Consider the following 23,364-nt stretch of genomic DNA (forward strand, 5'->3'; position numbering starts at 1 on the left):
ACCCACCCCCCACCCCGTAGTACCCCAGAGGCAGAGAAGTACCTAGAAGGAACCCCTCCCCCACCACTGGTGCCCTCCAATGAAAAGAGTTTCTGCACTCCCCCACCACTGGCGCTCTCCAAGAGCAGGGCCTCTGCAACCCCCCCCCCCCCCCCCCACCACCACCACCACCACTGGCGCCCTCCAAGAGCAGGGTTTCTGCATTGCCCACCTTGGTGCACTTTATGGATTCATCTGCTCAATATGATGCTAATTAAAAGTAATTAGCAGAATTGTTGTTTTCGAAAGAGTGTCTGAAAGCGGAGTGGGAATTAAAAGCTGCGTAAACTTTTACTGGATACAAATAAAACATAAAAGACGAATGCGGCCATTTGAATTTTATGGAACACAATGACTTTGTTTTCTTTCCAGTCCTCAGTAACTATGGTCCATAAAGTTAAGCACCTTCGATTCCAAAGACATCCCCATATCCGAGGAGCAGGAGGCGGCTGCAGCCTCGGTGCCAGCTACTAGAATGGGCAAATCTGAGCAGACGGAATAAAATACAAAACATATCAGTGCCTCTGATGGGTGATTTGAAGCCTTGAACACCAAACAAGGTGATTGGCCGCTGGAAACATGGACAAGCAAAAGGATGTGTTTACACAAACCTAATGTAACTAATATGCTGGGAACATTTGTTAGAAGGTGTGAAAAAGTGGGCTGTGGGTTTACTAGGGTGTGAGCCCCGGTCAAGCAGCAACCACAATCCTTGCCAGGGTAAGGCACCAGCAACTCCAAATGACCCTCTGCTCACCCCCTGGCAGCCTGGCACAGAGCAGTCAGGCTTCACTCAGAGGTAAAATGTAAAGTTTTTGTGCAACACTTCAGAAAGTAAAACAGTGAAAGCACACCACAAAAGGCGCCCACAACAGATTTAGAAAAATAGGGTAATATTGTAATAAATAAAACAAGAGAAAATGCAATTAGAAGAGCTGGAGATAAATCATTTTCAAAGATTTAAGTAAAAATAGCTCCAAAAAGCACAAAGCAGCATAAACTGGATATCTGGACTAGCTGGCCTGGGGCAAAGTCACAAGTTCTGACTGACCACAATAGAGTAGAAGCTACAAGGATCCATTCAGGCTCGCTGAACAAAGCCCCCTAAATCCTGGTTAACAGATTGCAGTGTAGATCCACAATAAAGATGCATTGTGCAGTCCTAGTGATGTGTCGGTTCCAAGGTGTGGCAATACTGCGATGCGAGGGCTACAGATGTCATCAAGAATCCCGTCGACTGGGCTTGCGTTGCAGCACACAGTCACAGCGGTGTGTTGGTTTCGAAGAGCTGTGAGGCTGCAGTGAGAAGGCTGCCTTTAACTAGGGGTTCGAGGGCCTCTGCTGGGTATGCATTGTGCAGTCGGGCGAGGCAGCAGTTCAGAAGAGCTGCGATGCAACGCTGTTCTTTGTGATCAGTTCAATCCATGCAGCAGCAGAGATGCATCAGGTCTGCTCTGGGTTGAGCCACGCAGCAGAGGAAATGCGTTGGTTCTGCTCAGTCCACAGAGGCTGGCAGAGTATCTCAAGCCTATTTCTAAGGTTCTAAGACTGGGGTGGCACCACTTGGCAGAGTCCAGGTGTTTGTGCAAAGTTGTTGGAAGCCTGTTATGTCCCTAAGGCTTCAGATAAGGAGGCCAGTCAACTAGCCCTTGGAGTCACTCTGGGTTCTGGAGATGAAAGTCCAGTCCTTCTCACCCAGGCAAGAGGGCAGCAGGTCAGCACAGAAATGTACCAGTTCCTTCAGACCTGCAGTCCCGTGGAGTGGCCGTCCTTCTTACAGCACAGTAGTCCTTCTTCCTAGCAGAGTATCCACAGGTCCAGAAATATGGTCGTGTCTGAGGTCTAGTATTTATACACAGTTGTGGGGAAGCTTATAGAGGCATTCCTATGAAGTACACAGGTGCCCCGCCTTCCTGGCCCTGGCTCCAGGCTAACTACAGAGGGTATGTAGCCCTTTATGTTGAGGCAGTACACAGGACACAGACTATTCAAGCGTAAGTAGCGCTGGGCCCAGTCCCTCCCACCCATCCTGCCAGTTATTGCCCATCCAGCTATACCTAAGTTCCCCATTGTGTGTGGTGGTCTAGGATGAATACACAAATCCCATCTGTCACCCATACCCAGTCTTCTGACCCAGAGACACGCTGCAGGCACCAAATAGCTAAGGTAAAAAATGACACATTTCTAAAAGTGGCATTTTTAAAATTGTGATTCAAAATCTGACATCGCAATGAGTTAGGATTTGAAATCCCAATTCCAGAGACACCAAACTGGTTATCCCTTCCCTCTTCACAATTATGCTCATAAAGTGTAATAAGGAAAATCCAATGTTATTCTACAGGAGATATAGGCCTTGCAGTAGTGAAACAATATGAGTTTTTCACTACCAATATATGTAAAACTTAAAATTACATGTCTTGCTGGGCTGTATGGGGCCTACCCTAGGGGTGACTTATTTGTAATTGTTGGACAGGCCCCACGAAGGGCTCGCTCCCTCCCCGCATGACAGGGCCTGGACACCGGCTCTCCAGGTGCTACCCGTAGAAGCAACCCGCAACCCGTCCCCTACGAGACGCCTGCTCTCGGATATCTCTGTATCACTGGCCCGGGCCACCGTCAGCACCATTGCCCGGCCCAGCCACCATCTTGGACACTGCACCACGAGGCCGCGTGGCCTCAGCTCGACCCCAACCCTGGGCCTGGCCAGGCCCCGACATCCAGGCACCACCATCCACCCAGGAGGTGAACGGACCACTTGGCAGGTCAATGGGAGAAAGAAGTGTCGATGGCTCTCCCCCGCCAGGTGCCGATCGCCCCCAGCCTCCCCGGGCGCTGGCTCCACCCCCCTGCTGGGTGTCTGCACTCCCTCATCCCGGACCTCCCGACCTCCAAGTGCGAGGGTCCGGACATCAAAGGGGGCCAGACCTATAACTGAGGCAGCTCCAGAGCAGGAAGGCAGTTTTATCCTGGAGTCGAGAGACACCGTGAAGAACTCATCCTTGACGGACTGCTGGCGCTGCCGCAGCCCTTCCTTGTGAACTGTCGTCCTGCCTGCTGGCGCTGCCGTGGCCTTCTGCAGCCTTCATCCATGTGAGGACCTGCTGGCGCTGCCGCGGCCTCTTGCAACCACCATCTTCGTCGGGACCTGCTGGCGCTGCCTCGGCCCGTTGCTACCTACGACCACCTCGGGACCTGCTGGCGCTGCCGCGGCCCGACCTTCCCGAACGCCGAGCTCGAGGATTGTGAGCTACCCATCGATTCATCTCAACACCAGATTGGTAACAAAGACTGTCCCGCTACCCCCTTTCCCTGCCAGAGACTAGAATTGAGAGGATCCTCGTGTCCTGATCTCATTGTACCGTACTACTTTACTTCAAGAAACTGCATATAAAGAGCGTTAACCTTATCTTTGTGTGGTGTCCATCTGTGGGGGGGAAGTTACTTATCTGTACGATCGCTGGAGACGGCCCTCACCGGAGGCCTCTCCCCTTGTCCTCGGCCGACCCTCCAGGTCCCCGTCTAACATTGGTGGCCAGCGGCGCGATCCGAACCAACGCGTAATCGTACAGAGAGTAACTCACCCCACGACTAAACCACAATGATGACCAAAGAGAGCGGATCCACAGAGAAATTCCAGATGGAAAAAATAGAAGAATACAGCCATCGAGAGCTAAAACAATTTTGTATGGAACTAGGCATTGCTACCACCGGTCTGAGCACGAAGGATGACTTCAAACACGCCCTAGAATCTTGGGCAGAAACAAGTGCCGCCAGACCCCGGGACCAAAACGTCGAAGCACCAGAGACAAACACCACTCCGACGGAAGAAAGGAGAGCGGGTCTCTCCCGGGAAGAGATCCAAGAACACACGAATTAGAGTTGGCACGGCTCAAGTTGGACGGAGAACTGAAACTGGCGGAACAAAAGATAAACTTAGAACACTTACGGCTCCGAGAAGAGCGGGAAGAAAAGCAAAGACAGAGAGAACTAGAAGAAAAAAGACTGGCATACGAACACGAGCGCAAGCAAGCAGAGATAGAAATGCGGAACCAGAACAAAGACCTAGGGGTGCCCGAGCAACCGCGCACCCCAGGCGCTACCGAACAAAAGGTCCACATCCCCAAAGATGTGGTCCATGAATATTATCCGAACGACCACATAGAGCAGTGGTTCAAGGCCTACGAGATCGCCATGACCTCCCACCGGATCGATCGAAGTGACTGGGGAGCCGGTCTATGGGGGAGGTTCGTCAATGAAGGCCGCGATGCCCTGCTACAGCTCCCGGACCATCAAATGACGTCCTATGACCACATGAAGGCCGCCCTCCTCACTCGATATGGGCTTACGGCCGAAATGTACCGCCAGAGGTTCCGCGACTGCACCCGGATCCCGGGTACAACTTGGGTAGAATATGTGAACTATTTCAGCCGAGCCTTCGAGGGCTGGATCAAGGGTAGCCACGTAACAACCGACGAGCAGGTCTTCAACCTCATTGTGTGCGAGCACCTCTCCAACAACTGCTTCGTCGAGCTCAGGCAGCACCTCCTCGACAGTAAATTGACTGAACCACGGCAGCTCGCCGCTGAGGCTGACCGATGGGAAAGCACCCGAGTGGCCCGGAGTGGGCCAAACGAGCAGAACAGAACCAACCAAGGTCATCATCGTCCCCGAGGAGGAGGAGGAGGAGGAGGCCAGGGCCGGGGCAAGGATGCCGGCCCGGCGGCTCCCGCTAACAACACCCCGCCCCCGGCCGGCCGGGGCAACCCCCCAATGCGCCCAGGGCTCCGAGCCAATGTTACTTGTCACCGATGCCAGCGAGTCGGCCACTATGCCAGTGACCCGAACTGCCCAAAAAACCAGACTCCCGGGCCCCGCCAGGTAGCGGCCGCCGCCCTAGGGGAAGAGCAAATCTCCGAAGAGCACGAAGAGTACGAGCAGGAGCAGCCCGAGTAGGAACCTGCCGCCATGGTCCTGGCTTGCCTAGGGGGAAGAGACATGATCCCACGGGCTCCCCTACCCGCCAACACCAGGAAATACAGCCAGTGGGTGAACATAAATGGGCGCAAGGCCGAAGCCCTGCGTGACACGGGGGCCAGTGTGACGGCCGTCCGCTGTCACCTGGTGACCCCAGAACAAATCCTGCCAAACGTTCTTTGCCCCGTCCGATCGGCCGACAATTCTGAGAGCCTGTGTCGGATGGCCTGCGTCCCCTTCGAATGGGGAGGAGTGTCCGGTATGCTAAAAGTGACTGTCCGCGATGATGCCCCCGTGGACTGCCTCCTGGGAAACGATCTCGAGAGTTCCCCGTGGGCGGCCGTTGAAAGAAGAGAGCACCTGGGGATGTTGGGCCTCCCGGACTGGGCGTGCGTAACAACCCGGTCCATGGCCGCCCGCACCATCCCCCGACCTGAAGAACCCGAATGGCCAGCACCTCCTCCCCCGATCGCTCCAGAGGAAGACACCGTCCATACCGACCCCCCAGAGCAAACCCAAGAGGGGCCCGCTCAGCCCCAAGACCTTCCAGACCTGGCTCAGTGGTGTCAAGAAGGGGGACCCACCCAGGAACAATTCCGGCAGGAGCAAAAGACCTGTCCCTCCCTCGAGGGACTCCGACAGCAAGCACTCACCCAGAGCGCGGGAGACACTGCAAGGGCCCACTGGATCTATTGGGACAATGATCTACTGTACAGCGAACAAAGAATCGCGGAGTTGGGGGCCAGTCGAGTGCTGGTGGTGCCCCTCCGCTTCAGAGACTTCCTTTTGAACTTGGCACATGATGTCCCCCTGGCTGGGCACTTGGGGTAAGACAAAACATACAACCGCCTGGTAACCCACTTTTACTTGCCAAAAATGCGAAATGACGTCTCCAACCACTGCCGGTCCTGCCCCACCTGCCAGGCCAGCGGGAAGAGCGGCCGAAAACTCAAGGCACCCCTGCAACCATTCCCCGTTGTTACCACCCCGTTCGAAAGGGTGGGAATAGACATTGTGGGGCCCCTGGACCCCCGAACAGCACAAGGGCATCGATTCATCCTGGTCCTGGTGGACCACGCCACCCGCTATCCCGAGGCCGTTCCCCTTCGAACTGTAACAGCACCAGTTGTAGGCCGAGCCTTAATGGGGATCTTCTCTCGAGTAGGCTTCCCCCGGGAGGTCGTCAGCAACAGGGGCACGAACTTTATTTCAAAGTATATGAAATCCCTCTGGCAGCAGTGCGGGGTCACCTACCGATTCACAACCCCCTATCACCCACAAGGAAACGGACTGGTCGAGCGGTTCAACCGCACTCTCAAGGGGATGATCATGGGGCTGGAAGAACCCCTACGCCACCAGTGGGACGTGCTACTCCCGTGCCTCCTCTTCGCCTACCGAGAAGTCCCCAGAAGTCCCTCGGCTTCAGCCCCTTCGAACTCCTGTACGTACACCCCGTTCAAGGGCCCCTCAGCCTAGTCAAAGAAGAATGGGAAATGGCCCCCCTGAAGACCCCTCCAGACGTCTACAAGTACCTCCTGACCCTCCGCAATCAGACCAGGCGATTCAGGGAGATCGCCAAAGCCAATCTTGAGGCCAGTCAGGAGGACATGAAGAAATGGTACGATCAACATGCCTCCTCCATCGAGTTCGAGCCTGGTCAGCAGGTAAGGGTGATGTCCCCCATCGAACCTTGTGCCTTACAGGACAAATGGAAGGGGCCCTTCAAGGTGGTCGAGCGCAAGAGCCCCGTCACCTATCTCATCGACATGGAATCCCCCCGGAACCCCCTCCGGGTCCTCCACGCCAACAGACTCAAACCACACTTCGTGCGCTCGGAGCTCAGCCTGCTGATGGCTACAGACAGTGGAGCGGAAGAGGACTCCGAGCCCCTCCCTGACCTACTGAGGACCCGTGAAAAAGATGGTTCGGTGGACGGGGTCCGACTCTCCGATGCCCTGACCCCGGAGCAGCGCCAAGACTGTCGGGCCCTCCTGCTGCAATTTGCAAACCTATTTTCCCTCACCCCCGGGGTCACCCCCTGGTGCCTGCACGACGTGGACACCGGGGACAGTCCCCCTATCCGACACCGGGCGTACTGAGTACCAGATCGGGTGCGCGCCTGCATCCAAGAAGAAGTCTCCAAAATGCTCGCACTCGGAGTCATCGAACCCTCTGACAGCCCCTGGGCCAGCCCAGTCGTACTGGTCTCCAAAGCTGCTGCCCCAGGCACCACCCCCGAGCTCCGATTCTGCATCGACTATCGGGGTCTGAACGCTGTCACCCGAACCGACGCTCACCCCATCCCCCGAGCAGATGAACTGGTCGACCGCATGGGGGCTGCCCGCTACCTGAGCATCTTCGACCTGACAGCGGGCTACTGGCAGATCGCCCTCACCCCCAGGGCCCAAGAACGATCCGCTTTCTCCACCCCGGATGGACACTACCATTTCAAAGTGATGCCCTTCGGCATGAAAAACGCTCCAGCCACTTTTCAACGACTTGTGAACCAGGTATTGGCGGGCCTTGAAGAGTTCAGCGCCGCCTACCTGGACGATATCGCGGTATACAGCCGCCACTGGTCAGACCACCTCCGCCACCTCCGAGCGTTCCTGCAAGCCCTCCAACAGGCCGGCCTCACAATCAAGGCCAGCAAGTGCCAAATTGGCCAGGGGTCCGTGACCTACCTCGGACACCAAGTGGGAAGCGGTCTGGTGGCCCCCCTCCAGCTCAAGATCGCTGCCATCCAGTCCTGGCAGCCCCCCGTAACCCAAACCGAGGTCCGAGCCTTCTTGGGGCTCACTGGATACTACCGGCGGTTTGTGAAGGACTATGGCAGCATTGTGGGGCCCCTCATGGAACTCACATCAAAGAAACACCCAAAAACAGTCAACTGGACTCCAGACTGTCAAGCGGCCTTCGAGAAGCTGAAGGCCGCCATGTGCACCGCCCCTGTGCTTCAGGCCCCCGACTACAGCTGTGAGTTCATCGTCCAGACTGATGCCTCAGACCATGGCATTGGGGCCGTCCTCTCCCAACTGAACCCCGAGGGAGTCGACCAACCAGTGGCCTTCATCAGCAGACGCCTGCTCGCCCGAGAACAGCATTGGAGCACCATCAAGCGGGAGGCCTTTGCGGTAGTGTGGGCCCTTAAGAAGCTCCGGCCCTACCTCTTCGGTACCCACTTTCGGGTGCAAACAGATCATCGCCCCCTGCAATGGTTAATGCAGATGCGGGGGGGAGAATCCCAAACTATTGCGATGGTCCATCTCCCTGCAGGGGATGGACTTCACTGTGGAGCATCGCCCTGGCCAGGACCACGCCAACGCGGATGGCCTGTCACGCTTTTTCCGCCTCGACGAGGAGAGTCCCCAAGAGGATGGGTGACTCTCCCCGCCTTCAGCTGGGGGGGACGCATGTTGGACAGGCCCCACGAAGGGCTCGCTCCCTCCCCGCATGACAGGGCCCGGACACCGGCTCTCCAGGTGCTACCCACAGAAGCAATCCGCAACCCGTCCCCTACGAGACGCCTGCTCTCGGATATCTCTGTATCACTGGCCCGGGCCACTGTCAGCACCATTGCCCGGCCCAGCCGCCATCTTGGACACTGCACCACGAGGCCGCGTGGCCTCAGCTCGACCCCAACCCTGGGCCTGGCCAGGCCCCGACATCCCGGCACCACCGTCCACCCAGGAGGTGAACGGACCACTTGGCAGGTCAATGGAAGAAAGAAGTGTCGATGGCTCTCCCCCGCCAGGTGCCGATCGCCCCCAGCCTCCCCCGGGCGCTGGCTCCACTCCCCTGCTGGGTGTCTGGACTCCCTCATCCCGGACCTCCCGACCTCCAAGTGCGAGGGTCCGGACATCAAAGGGGGCCAGACCTATAACTGAGGCAGCTCCAGAGCAGGAAGGCAGTTGTATCCTGGAGTCGAGAGACACCGTGAAGAACTCATCCTTGACGGACTGCTGGCGCTGCCGCAGCCCTTCCTTGTGAACTGTCGTCCTGCCTGCTGGCGCTGCTGTGGCCTTCTGCAACCTTCATCCTCATGAGGACCTGCTGGCGCTGCCGCGGCCTCTTGCAACCACCATCTTCGTCAGGACCTGCTGGCGCTGCCGCGGCCCATTGCTACCTACGACCACCTCGGGACCTGCTGGCGCTGCCGCGGCCCGACCTTCCCGAACGCCGAGCTCGAGGATTGTGAGCTACCCATCGATTCATCTCAACACCAGATTGGTAACAAAGACTGTCCCGCTACCCCCTTTCCCTGCCAGAGACTAGAATTGAGAGGATCCTCGTGTCCTAATCTCATTGTACCGTACTACTTTACTTCAAGAAACTGCATATAAAGAGCGTTAACCTTATCTTTGTGTGGTGTCCATCTGTGGGGGGGAAGTTACTTATCTGTACGATCGCTGGAGACGGCCCTCACCGGAGGCCTCTCCCCTTGTCCTCGGCCGACCCTCCAGGTCCCCGTCTAACAGTAATAAAAAGGAAGGTTTGGGCCTGGCAAAATATTTAGTTTGCCAGATCAACATGGCAGTTTAAACTGCACATAAAGACTGCAATGGCAGACCTAAGACATGTTTAAAGTGCTACTTCAGTGAGTGGCACAACATGTGCTCCAGTCCCACTGGTAACATTTAATTTACAGGCCCTGGGCACATGTAGTGCACATTACTAGGGACTAATAAGTAAATTAAGCATGCCAATGTTACCATTTTTTAAGTAAAGAGCACAAACACTTTAGCACTGGTTAGCAGTGGTAGCATGCTCAGTGTACTAAGTCTAAAAAGAAGTCAGCAAAAGCAGAAGGTCTGAAGGCAAAAAAATAGGGGAAAACCCCACCATGTGGCATTTCTAAGAAGTTTATGCCAAACCCCCTTTTTAGGTCTCGTGCCGTTTACAGCGCGAAGCGGTGTCTCGCCAGAGACCTATTGTCAGCGACTCAGCTTTCCAGGAGACAGGACCTGGCCGCCCGCATCTCCTCTCGAAGAAAGCGATTGGAACGGGCCATGCGCACGAGAAGGTGCGCTCCATTGAGCAGGCCACAATTCCTTGCAATGCGCGCTTACAGACACAGTGAACTTTGAATGTCATCGTTTTGTTTTTCCCTTTCCAACTTTCAGTTTCCTTTCCTTTCAGTTTTGAGATTTTGCTGGAGGATGGCCTGCTGTTATGAGCAGAGAAGCTTATTCCTTCCCTTGCTTTCAGGAATGACGTAATAAAAAGGACACACAAGGTCACTTGGGAGCCACTTTGACCAAACGCTGCTTACATGATACTTTCTGGTCGCCTGATATGGACAAAGAGATTGATGAGGTTGTGTCAGGCTGTTGAATGTGCAGAGGTTCAGATAAAGCCCTTATAGTGTTCACCCCTCCTCTCATCCCCATTGAATGCCCTGACAGGCCTGAGATGAAAGTGGGCATTGACATCATGGAACCATATGACTCACTTTCTGGGGGGTTCGAGATTCATTTTGGTTCTAATGGACTATGCTACCAAGTGGCCTGAGATCAGACTGGTGAGGGAAGCCAATGCTGAAAGCATCATCAACTTTCTGTGTGCATGAGAGAGGGCTTTCCTGAATGTCTTGTTTCAGACAACAATAAGCAGTTTGTGTGTGACAAATTCCAGGCTTTTCTTTAGGCATCTAGGATTAAGCATTTTAATAGTTCTCCCTATCATCCTCAAACCAACGGCCTTGTTGAGAGGATAAATCGAGTGGTGGGTGAGTGTGTTAAATGGGCCAAGGCGGGGACCCACACTGTAGACTTGGCTTTGGACAGCATGATTTGGTTCTACCGTACCACACCCCACTCTTCCACCAAGGTTTCTACCTTTGGAGAGGTCAGGAAAGCTAACACCAGTTTCAGGCCTGGGTGGACATCGAGGGTGCTAAAATCCAAATCAGATGTTTTGAAATTGATCTCTATTGTCAAAGAGAATATGGGGTCTACTCAATGCAAGCAGAATGAGTGGTTTGATGCCAAGAAGGGTGCCAAGATTACCTTTCTCCAGGTCGAGGACTTGGTTAGTATCAAGTCCTCTGTGCATGTCAGAAAGGGGGAAAGCAAATACAGTGTTCCTGTCAAAGTAGTCAAAGTAGTTAAGTTGGTGGGTAGTGCTGTGCAAGTTGAAGGAGGCCATTGGTTGAATTAGTCCAAGATGGCTAAGGTGGTGCAGAAAGGTGCTTCATCCAGTCCTAGGGCCTGTGAACCTACTCATTCTCCTGCAAAATGACTCTTCCATGATGGTGAGTCCTAAAATGAGTACCAGAGTGAATGTCAGACCTGTCAGATTCAGGTCCTAGTTTTAAGTTGCCAATGCCATATGTTGGTCACTGTTTTAAAATGTTTATTTTTTTTCCTTATTCTTGCTTTGCCTTTGTGTTTTCTTTTTTTTAGGAAGAAGGGAAGGTGTGTAGTAATGCTTTTCAGGTTGCTCCTGCATCTTTCCCTGGCCTTGTTTAGATACTCAAGTTTGAGTGTGTAGAAAAAGTGAGCGACATACTAGTATCGATGCCCGTATGGCTGCTGGCGCAAGTCGCCTCTTAGTTCCCATTCTGAATAGTTACCAAATAAAGAGACGAGCGCTGGGAGCAGGAATCACAGAACAGAGTTTATTTCTCATGAGGAGAGCCTGTCATTTCAGACACGAAACAAGGTGTCATCGGGAGGTGCTCTAACAAGTGAGCTGAGACTCCGTCTTTTATACCTTACAAAACACTTGGCATTACAATCACAGCATTGCGAAACAAAGAAAAGATATCCCCATAATCCTCGTGTCAATCCTACCCCACATGTGTTCACAATGGGGACCCTTGACTTGCTGATAAGAAGGGAGGGCAATCATGCAGCTGAGTGTTCCGTCAACTGTTTGGAATGTGTGCGCCTGATCATAGCCCAGGGGGTGGGGTGGCCAGGATCAATAGTGGGTCCTTTGAAGAGGAGTGACTTCATACAAAAAAAGGGCAGTAAATGGTATCTCCTGGCTTAGGCGATTGCCTCGGACATGTGTGGTCAGTCGGACTCGGGGGAAGGGGTCATCAAAGGAGTGGTATTCATGCCGCGTGGACACTCGAGTGCGGAGGGAGGGCTTGTCAACAGAGGGGCATTCATGGAAGGAAAGGAGGTGTTGGTCAGGCGCGGCCGTGACTACCAAGGACAGGGTCTTGCAGAAGGAGGTTTATGACTTGCCCGTGTGAGGGAGAAGGGGGAAGGGGGAGCCAGGGTGTGCACAGGGACAGAGTCGCACAGAGAGAGAGAGAGGTCTTATGACTCATGCATGAGAGAGCGGTGATAGTCAGGTGCAGCTGGGGAGGGCTATGTCAGCTGGGGCGAAGGTGGCCTCTTCAAGAGGGAATGGGGGGTTTGCGTGGGTCAAGCAGAAGGGCTGCCTTTCAGGGCAGGGTCGCGCAGAGGGAGAGGGTTTCATGGTTTACGCATGTGAGAGAGGGGGGGGTTTCAAATACGCGCAGAGAGGAAACCGGTGTTCCTAATCTTAGGCGGGCAAAAGGCTAGGGTGCCTAAAATGGCTGTCATGTACACATGGGTACAGGCCTTTGCTGACAGAGTGATGCAGTCAATGCTCTACGGTATTCATGGTGCATGCAGGGAGAGAAGTGGGAAAAGGGAAATGAACGTTGCTTATGTACATCAATATTTCTAATTTTCTACAGTCGCCCCTTTTTACATAGCAAAGTTCATTTTCGTAATCGATGAGGGTACATATAAACAGGTGCGGTCGAAGAATTAGCATTTGTCAATACTAACATAGGGCATATAATCATGGACAGTTAATGTGTTTGGCAGAATGCAGCACATAGGAGATTACATTTGTCGAGTTCCTGTTATTTCAAAGCACTACATAGCATAAATGTTTCTGACTTAAAAATGTGACCAATGAGCATTTTGATCAAGTAGTCAAGGGCGGAATTCAGTTCAATACACAAGATCTCTTCGTCACAGTGTCTTTTTAGTAGTGAGCCATCACTGGTAGGCTCTAGTCCGTGTCCTTTCGTTGGCGCTGTTGAGCACCAGCGGTGGAGCTATAGGTCCAGCTCGGGTCTATCCTTACGCTTTGCAGGGTGCGGTCAGTCCTCTGCTGTTAGACCACAGTCCTGTTTCCTAAACAATCCGTTTGGCGGCGCCTTATGCTCGGCACCTATATTTCTGTGGCAACACCCTATTCCCATTTGAATGCAGTTCTTCCTTTTGGCAATAAGTCACGTGGAAAAGAGGGTGTGTGTCGTTCAAATAGTCGGTAGGAGAGAGAGTGGAGTTGGGTCGGAGTTCCTGGGATACACAAAAGGGACCAGGGGAGCAAAGGATAACAAGCAAGCAGGCCCATCAATCGGGCCCAAAGAAGGGGGACGGAGACTCCAGGCACACGTGGGTTTAGCAGACGGAGGGCTTCAGGGCAGCCCGTCATTTTTCATTTTCCACGTTTGAAATTGCTGTCTCGTCCCGTATCTTGTCGCTCTGCAGCTCCACCTTTGGTCGAGGTCGCATGTATCTCAAGGTCTGCAGCCAGGCACGTCCGACCCTTCTCCTCCGGTGATCGCAAATCTTTGAATAAGTACAAAACAAGCTTTTAGAGAACTGACAGAAGAAGACATTTATGCATGTGAATTCCTCCCTTAATCCTACGCGTTTGGGAGATACGCTCATCGGTCACAGTCAGAGGTCTATTACCAAGCAGTGCATATGTCGGTATTCCTACTGAGTTCATGCCAAGTTTATTCATCGTCCCATTTATAATTCAAGTGAGGACAAATAAGATTCCCATCAACTGTGCATTTCATCATATTCAACAATTTCGGAACTTTCAGTGTAGACTTGCCTTTCAAACCCAAGCCTTTATCAGTCTAACATTTCCCTTCAAGGCTGGCTAACCTTTCCAAACAAGGCGGGGGCGCTATCATCGAGAGTCACGTAAAACAAGTTTTTCTCGAGGGACGACAGTTACTCATGGTCATCATGTTTATACCCGGGACAGCAGCTGGGGTCTATCAAATGGGGCGGGGATGCTTCAGGCGCTCGTGCTTGGGTGCAAAAAGAAGGGGGGGGGGGGTAATCTGGGCGTTGGGGGTCAAGCTGGACATTGGCGTTCGTCTCTGATGAACAGAAAAATAAGGTGCCATTGACATACAGTTCCCCTATAAAGGCCAGATTGGGGGACCTTAGTCGTCTTACCTGTCCTTTCCTTCTCTGCCAATTCAAGTTCATTCATTTTGCAGAAAGGAGAGGTAGTAATATGGCGAGATACAATCATTTTAGTTTCGGTCAATTTCGCTGAACACCTTCGCGTTCAATAATCACCCAATCAGACTGGTGCCTGCGAGGCACCGTTTTACCATAAAGAGGAAGAGGAAATAGGGAGACTCTCATAGAGAGTGAGAGTCGTCCGCAACCTAAACGAGCCATTCGGTACACGTATGACATGTAGTGAGAGAGAGAGAGAGAGAGAGAGATAGAGAAAGGGAGAGACGTGTACAAAAATAGGTCATTTAGTGCGTTCACAACACAGAACAGTAGGGGGTCAGGTAACGGAGAGACGCAAACAAAGGGAGAACATAAACCCCTACAGTACATACACACACAAACTCAGACGAAGGAAGACAGTACATGTATTACATACATAAGACATTCACAACAAAAACATAAAACAATAGTTGGCCAACGAGATCTATATATTTTTATATCCTACTTATCTTTTACTATCCTATTTACCTACGTGCTTAGCTCAGTCTACCTTTCCCTCCCTTTTCCCTCTCGCCTGTTATCTTTTCGAGCGTTCTCAATTGCCAATACTTACACCTTGGTTAGTCGATCAGAAATGAACCTGGTCGCGCTATTTACCCATGGTTGGATTTTAAACCATTCTCCAGTTTCTTCCTTAGGTGGGAAGTTCTTCAGGCTGATGCAACGGCAAGTATTGATCGGGAGAACAGTCGGACAGCTTGGCTAGATCTATGAGAGTGTGAGAAGGGGGGCAGTACATTTTGAACATCAGCAACATTTCTAACTTCCCAGATGGGTGCAGTCTTGGTAACCCTCACCGTGCACTTTTCTTTTGTCCTTTCCCTACCTAGTCAAACGTCTAGTTACATTCTCTAACGTGTTATTTCTAGCCAATTTTTCGTCATACAGTACCCGTCAAGTTTCTATGTCAGTCCATCCTCCCAGTCGCTATGTTCTAAGGAGGTACAGTCATGTCAAGTCTACGTCTTTTTAAGAACTTATTGTCATAAGGACCATGCTCATATTCCTTTCTTCCCTTTCTCGTCGGTGGTTCGGTCATCGTCCTCCCATACTTCAGCCGAGGTTCCGACGTGACCTGCAGAAGGGAGGAGAAAGAATGGGGTGGGGGGCAGCATTCAAACCACATCAGCATGCAGTAATCCGGAAATGGTTTTACCTTCCACATACTCGACCTATCTCCACGTAGTGCATTTCTTTGCCATCTCAGCGTTTAAGCCTAGAGGGACCAGAAATGTCAGATAGATAATCACTGACGATCTGCGTATCTACATGAGTTGCTTGGTCGTAACCCCTTTTGGTTGGGTGCAAGGGTGGCAGTCAGGTGGCATTTCTGTGGTGTCGCTTTAAGGCTTCTAAAAACACTTTTCCGGCTGCCTGTGACACATAATGTAGCTGCTAAATATCGGGTCCTTTTTAACCTTCAGCCTTCATCATACTTTCTCGTTGCTCACAGTAGTAATACATCCAAAACTCATTAATGCAACCGCTACAACTATGCTTTCGTTTTCAAAAATACCTTTAATAAAAAGTGCTGGTGTATAAATACAGGCCTACAACCCAGTGGACCGGCCACGGAGCAGATTGGAACTGTACATAAGAAGAACGAAGTTGGTGGCAATTCATTGCATAAAGTGCGGCAGTGCAATAAAATCGTATAAAACTTTACTACAGAGCAAGCATGATGCATGTCAAGGATTCAGTCATATTTAATTAATTCATTATCCGTGTGCTCGCTCACTGTCTAAATTACACCAATTCATTGTTCCCATTCATAATAAGTACCCACCCTAAATCAGTTCATTGTCAAAACACATGATCAATATCTGTATTGCTTTCTTCTCTAAGCACATAATCACTATCCATCTTATTGACTTTCATTGTCCAAAAAAGCATACATATCTCAGAGCATCACTATTCGAGCAATCCAGGTGAACAGGGAGTTCGAAAGTTTTCGTTTCGTGTATCGGCGCCATTTTGGGCGAGGTCAGGCAGGTTCCGGTATAGTCAGAATGTCTCCAATGACTCATGGTCGGACCAGAACCTTCCGTTGGCAGTTCAAAAAGTTTTTCGCAATGTGGTAACAGTCTAACAAATGGACCACCAGTCAAAGAGTGGGGAGGGCAACAACAATTTTCCTACCGGGTCATTCTGGTGTTCCACCGGAACTGAACAAGTCTGTACCTTGGCTGTGTTTTAGCCATTTCCAAACTGAGGCTGGCGCCGGCAGGAGTGCGTCGATGTTGCGGGTCCCAGTGAGGGGGACGGGGGCACCCATGCAGAGGGGTTGGGGGCCCCCCGGCTCTTATAGAATCTTCAAGGTTGAGGAGAGACAGCATGGGGCGTGTGCCCGCCCCGGGCAAAAGACCGCTTTTCGATGTGGACCCTCTTTAAGTAAGAGCGTTGGGGTGTCGCTGGAAGCCTCCACCTGGAGGGAGGTGGGGGAGGCTCGTTCGCGCCACCTCCCCCTTCCAGCGACCCCTCGCCGATCCTCGGCTCCGCCGTTTCGATATTGGCCGTGCAGGCTATTGAAGATGGGGGATGGGGGGTCGGTGGCTGAGGCAAGACAGCCCCCCCCCCCTTTTTGACATGTGGTGGGACTACCTCCAACTCTCCAGGAATTTGAAATGTGGCGGGACTACCTGTAACTATCCGGGCGTCGGCATGTGGCGGGACTACCTGTAACTATCCAGGCGTCGGCATGTGGCGGGACTACTTGCACTTGTCCAGGCGTTGACATGTGGCGGGACTACATGTAAGCGCCGCCATTCTCGCTTCGGCTTCGGCCTTCTTCGCGGGCCGGTCCAGGCGAGAGACAGAGGGGGGGGGTGGTCGGTGGCTGAGGCAAGACAGCCCCCCCCGTGGCCTGCAGGGCAGCAGGAGAGGAGAGAAGGAGAGGCCATCACGGTTTTCTGGGCCGTCCGCCCCACAGCCTCCCCTTCCGACTGCGGCCAGGCGAGCCCCGCATGCCTCGAGGCCTCGCCTACCGGATGGGCGTAACCGCGGACCTGTGGCACTTCGGGAGTTTCCGGAGTGGGGGTAGGTACCTGTTAATTTGTTTCTATTTCATGTGACCGTTATTTGGGCGTGGTGGGCAATGAGGCAGACATGTTTAGGGCAGGAATAGGCAACGGAACCTAGCTACCTCGTGGCTTGCCTTGGTGTCAAGCTTGTCTTCCCTCGTCATTTTTATGTTTCTTATTACGGGTTATTTCTAACGTTTCTTATTTTATTTTTAGCGAAGTTGATAACTCCTCAGTGGCCTACTGATTTCGCTCAACTCCTTTTCTTTTATTTTTATGCCATAACCTATTATAAGCTATAGCGACTAGTCCACACTTTAATGAACAGGTCCTTATTAGATGTGCCCTCCAGTGGAGCTGGATGGTTCGACTCTAATAAGCGGTCCGGGCTAAACAGGCTACCAACCAATGGGGAGAAGATAGGCATGACGGATTACAACGGGGACAAAAGTCTGCACTACCTATCTTATCACGGCGGGCAAAGACTAGACAGAATATTTCTATTCTCCGTTGTTTGCAGGCGGTGAATACATCAAAAGAACCAATACCGAACACTTAATGTACGGTCAATCAAAACAATCAGTGGGGAGAATAAGTGGGCCCGAAAAGTTTGCGTTACCCACTCTTTCTCTACCTGCAAAGAGAGACCTTGTTCCTCCCTGTTTGCAGACAAAGAATCTCCAGACAATAATCCACGAACGGCAGTTCGGGAAACAGTGGGGGAGGAAGATAGGCACGACGGATTACAATGGGGACAAAAGTCTGCGTTACCTATCCTTCACTGCTTGCAAAGGGAGAGCCTGTTGTTTCCCCGTTTGCAGACGGTGAATCTCCAGAGGTACCAATCAAAAGAGTAATACTAGTATTATCCAAACTAAACAATTAATTCACAATTTGTCGCATTTATGCGACCTTACCCGGACCGGACCGTGTGGGCAGTTCTTCGCCTTCCTCCTTCCAGCGCCCGATCGTTCTCTTACTCCATGATTTTACCGCGGCAATCCTGTGGGATTCCAGTCAGGACAGTGGGTCACTCGAGAGAGGTCCGTTCGGAATTGGTGAAGTTCATTCAATCGGCAGCCGGACGAGGGCCCTCTCAAGGCAGGTATACTCCGATCATTTAGATGTTCACCTCATCGTCTGGATCTCTCTCATTGGACCTTATGTCACTGATGTCGTGTCAATCCTACCCCACATGTGTTCACAATGGGGACCCTTGACCTACTGATAAGAGGGGAGGGCAATCACGCAGCTGAGTGTTCCGTCAACTGTTTGGAATGTGTGCGCCTGATCATAGCCCAGGGGGTGGGGTGGCCAGGATCAATAGTGGGTCCTTTGAAGAGGAGTGACTTCATACAAAAAAAGGGCAGTAAATGGTATCTCCTGGCTTAGGCGATTGCCTCGGACATGTGTGGTCAGTCGGACTCGGGGAAGGGGTCATCAAAGGAGTGGTATTCATGCCGCGTGGACACTCGAGTGCGGAGGGAGGGCTTGTCAACAGAGGGGCATTCATGGAAGGAAAGGAGGTGTTGGTCAGGCGCGGCCGTGACTACCAAGGACAGGGTCTTGCAGAAGGAGGTTTATGACTTGCCCGTGTGAGGGAGAAGGGGGAAGGGGGAGCCAGGGTGTGCACAGGGACAGAGTCGCACAGAGAGAGAGAGAGGTCTTATGACTCATGCATGAGAGAGCGGTGATAGTCAGGTGCAGCTGGGGAGGGCTATGTCAGCTGGGGCGAAGGTGGCCTCTTCAAGAGGGAATGGGGGGTTTGCGTGGGTCAAGCAGAAGGGCTGCCTTTCAGGGCAGGGTCGCGCAGATAGAGAGGGATTCATGGTTTACGCATGTGAGAGAGGGGGGGGTTTCAAATACGCGCAGAGAGGAAACCGGTGTTCCTAATCTTAGGCGGGCAAAAGGCTAGGGTGCCTAAAATGGCTGTCATGTACACATGGGTACAGGCCTTTGCTGACAGAGTGATGCAGTCAATGCTCTACGGTATTCATGGTGCATGCAGGGAGAGAAGTGGGAAAAGGGAAATGAACGTTGCTTATGTACATCAATATTTCTAATTTTCTACAAGTGTTCTTATGTGGAACTGTATGTCATTACATGGAATGTCACTGGTTACTCTGGAAGTTGGAACCCACTTAAAGCGGGGCAGTTGGAGGTGGAGCTGTGCTTCGCTGAGCCTGCACTGTGTGGGCTTGACTACCATGTCACCTGTAAATAAATACTTCTCTTCACCCTATGTGGGAAGTGTATGCCCAGACGTGGGTCCCGTGCTCACTGTGCCACTGGAGTCAAGATATCCTGGCTGAAGACGGCAGATAGCCAGAAAACGGTCCAAGGATGCTTGATTCCGGTCCAGGGAAGACATAGCAGTTCGTTCTGGACTGTTCCCATGAGGCACAGGGTCAAGACTGATTTGCATATGGCCATGTCTGAACTGGGGTGGCATGTTAAGCAAAATAACGATGGATTAAACCCAGATCTGTGACTGCTGGTGGATGTTTTCTCAATGTGCAACATTCCGTCCATCCTCTTGTGTGTTTTTCTGTTCACCCTATCTGGGAAGGGTATGCCCAGACGTGGGTCCCGTGCCCCCTCGCCACTGGAGTCAAGCTACCCTGGCTGAAGATGGCTGATAGCCAGAAACCGGTCCTAGGATGCTTGATTCCTTTCCAGGGAAGACATGGCTTGGCAGTTTGGTCTGGACTGTTCCCATGAGGCACAGGGTCAAGGCTGATTTGCATATGGCCATGTCTGAACTGGGGTTGCATGGTGAGCAAAATAACGATGGATTAAACCTAGATCGGTGACTGGGGGTTTATGTTTTGCCAATGTGCAACATTCCATCCATCATCTTGTGTGTTTTGCTCTTCTACTACCATGCAGGCTTAGAATAAATACTTCTCTTCAAAACCCCCTGCCCACGGCGAATTCACTACAGCGTCCACTTCCAAAACTGCCAGTGCTTGCTGCTGTTGAGGGTCAGCTGCCATGTTGCGGAAGTGAGACTGGCAGCTACAGCAGCGGAGCCCATTGCTGCCCCTTCATCAGTTCCTCATTCTCAACCACAGCGCCCAGTCTCCAGCGCTGCTATCCTTGATCAGGATGCCAGGAAACAAACCATTGGCTGACACACTTGGACCAGCCTTCTACAACCAATCCAAATGTGCAATACTATTAGGTGGCTCTGACATCATCATGGCTTGGCAAGGGAGGTGACAGGGACTGTTCCTGTGTCTGAAAAATGGAGTAGTGGAGAGATGGAGAGCAGAGGGCTAGCTTCAGGGGAGGTGGAAGAAATCACAGAAGCAATGAGGAGAGAGGCAGGACAACGTCTAGGGGGAGTGAAAGGAGGAGGCATGAAGGGGAGGAGAGAGGAAGTACTGAGATAAGCTGCAGAGTGCAGACCTGGCAGAGTTTGTGTGAGGTAGAACAGGAAGGGAGAAGTGAGTGAGAAGAGGGCAGAACACAGGGGTGGGCAGAATCGGGGAGGGAGGATTGCAACTTGTGAGGGCAAGAGAAGTACCTGAGTAATGGAACAGGGAGTATCAGAGCCAAGGGGAGGGATACTGGGAGGGGAATTAACTGGAACGCCTCACAATTGGAGACACCAGGGGGAGGGATGCACAAAATAAACATAAAGCAAGGTCTTAATTGTTCATGAACACAGGCACAATAAAGGGAACCCTGGACAGAGTTTGCGGAGTTACATTCCGCAGAGCTACTTGAAGGGCAAAACAAAGTCTGTCGCACTACGCGGAGGTCTGCAAGCGGCAGAGTACAGTACATCAATGCTGTTCGCGGTGATAGCACAGTGCCGGATGCTTGTCCGCACTTTGCAATCATTGTGAACAGCACCATGCACAGCGCAAGCGTTCTTTTTCTGCCGCTCAAGTAGATTTTTACTCGAGCAGCAGCTTTTTCAATGGGAATGGGCAGTTTCTCAACGCGAACAGTCGCAAGTAAATGCGGTCACTCGCAATTAGAAACCCGACCCCCGCATTGAGAAATCTCACTGGGAGGTTTATTTTCCATGCTCGGACCCACCAACGTGGTGTTGGCGAACGCGAATGAGGAAAAATCTCACCGGGAGGTGTATTTTCCTCACTCTGCTCGCCAACTTGACATTGGTGACCGCGAACGACGAAAGAACTGCACTACGCGAAGAGGAGTTTTTCAGAACTCTGCGAGCTTCATGTAACCTGGAGTGTGGGAAACTCACCAAACTCCATGAGCGGAACTAACCGCCCAGGGGTAATTAAAGGCCCTGGTAGTAGTAATCCCACCTTCCATCATAAGGGAAGGCCCTGTTGTTTGAGGCTGTCTCTTTTGGTGAGGTCACATGCTGAAACTCCTCTACACAGCAGAATGGGAATTGATCAAGAACTCTGCTTTCCGCACAGAGCGTGAAGTTCCCGAATTCCGCCAACTCCGCTGGCAGAGTGGAGTTCACTCCCCACCATTACCTTCAGCCTACCACCCTCCCTTTGCCTGTCACCGCTTCCCTGGGGGGTGCCCTCACGGTATGGAATGACCTACTCAAGGGTGGATGAGGCATCTGAGATGTCAACCTAGGCTGGGGCACAATGGATCCTCGAAAGGCCTACAAAGACAGGTCCAATACAGGGTGCAAAGGCTATCAGGATGATGGCACACTTAGTGCTACATCCCTTCCCTAGCCAATGCTGTACCTGCCCTGGTATGTGGAGATACAGCACCTAAACCAATTACATATGCAACCCCTACCCAATGTGGGTGAGGTATGCAGGCGCACCTTCCCTTTGCAGTACAGTGGGAAGGTGCCCAGATTCCTAAGGTCGTGTGGAGTGAGACCAGAAGGAAAAAATGAAACGTTTTGAGGTAAATTCCCCTAAGAAGGCCATGCCCAACATTAATCCACACAGAACCTAAGTTCTGGTGTGACACCTGGAGTCAGACCTGGGGACCAACACCACTGGGCTGGACCAAGGCATGTTTGAGGGCTCAATAACCCCTAGTTCTAGCTTCTTAGAGACCTCCTTCTTAATAATGACTTTCACCTTATCAGACAACCTGTAAATTTTGCTCTTCAAAGATGTGCTGTCCCCAGTGTAAATATCATGGTTGCACCATGTCGTGAGACCTGGGGTAAGGGAGAGAGACAAACTTACCCAACAACTGGGGACAGACTCTCTGTTTTTCTAGGATCTGTGTTGTTGGATCTGTGACACCCTCCACCGACCCATCCTACTCCTTGGATCAAAGGAGGTCGGGATAGGTTGCTCTCCTCTCCCACCCCGTCATCCATGAACAGGAGCATGGCTAACTCATACCTCTCAAAGTGGGTTTTGAGGCGAATGAGCATGTAAAAGCCTTAAAGGTTCCCTAAAGTCCATTAAACAGGTGACGTCACCCTTGCCCTCCTTCACCTAATAGGGCCCAGACCAATGGTCTTGTAGGGCCCTGGGCTCCACAGGCTCCATCACCCACAGTTGTTGGCCAGGCTGAAACTAGACCAGAGTGGCGTTCTGATTGTACCACCACTTCATGACCTCCTGGCTGGCTTCCATATTTTCCTGCACTTCCTTCCAGATACGCATCACCTGGTAATTGAGTGCCGGCATGTAGCTGACCAAAACCCGGGGAACCTTCTTGGGAGTTTGCTCACAGGCCTCCTTCACCAGACTGAGAGGTCCTCTAACAGAATGCCCATACAGAAGTTCACAGGGGCTGAAACCAAACCCCTTCTGCAGTACCTCCTGTATGCAAATAAAAGGCATGTCAGGAGGCTATCCCACTTCCACCCCAAGGGCTCAGACAGGCCCATGATCATGCCCTCAAGAGCCTTGTTAATCCTCTCAACAAGCCCATTGGTTTGAGGGTGATGAGGAGCAGAGAACTTATAGGTTACCCCCCACTCCTTCTCCATGGCCTTTATGTATGCCTATATGAAGCTGATACCATGATCTGATACCACTTGTTTGAGGAATACCATAAGGATAAATATCCCCATTGTTGCCCTGGCCACTGCAGGATCAGTCGCCGTCCTCAGAAGGATGGCCTCCAGCTACTGCATGGCATGGTCC

Source organism: Lissotriton vulgaris, chromosome 11 (assembly GCF_964263255.1).
Source record: "Lissotriton vulgaris chromosome 11, aLisVul1.2, whole genome shotgun sequence".
Taxonomy (NCBI): domain Eukaryota; kingdom Metazoa; phylum Chordata; class Amphibia; order Caudata; family Salamandridae; genus Lissotriton; species Lissotriton vulgaris.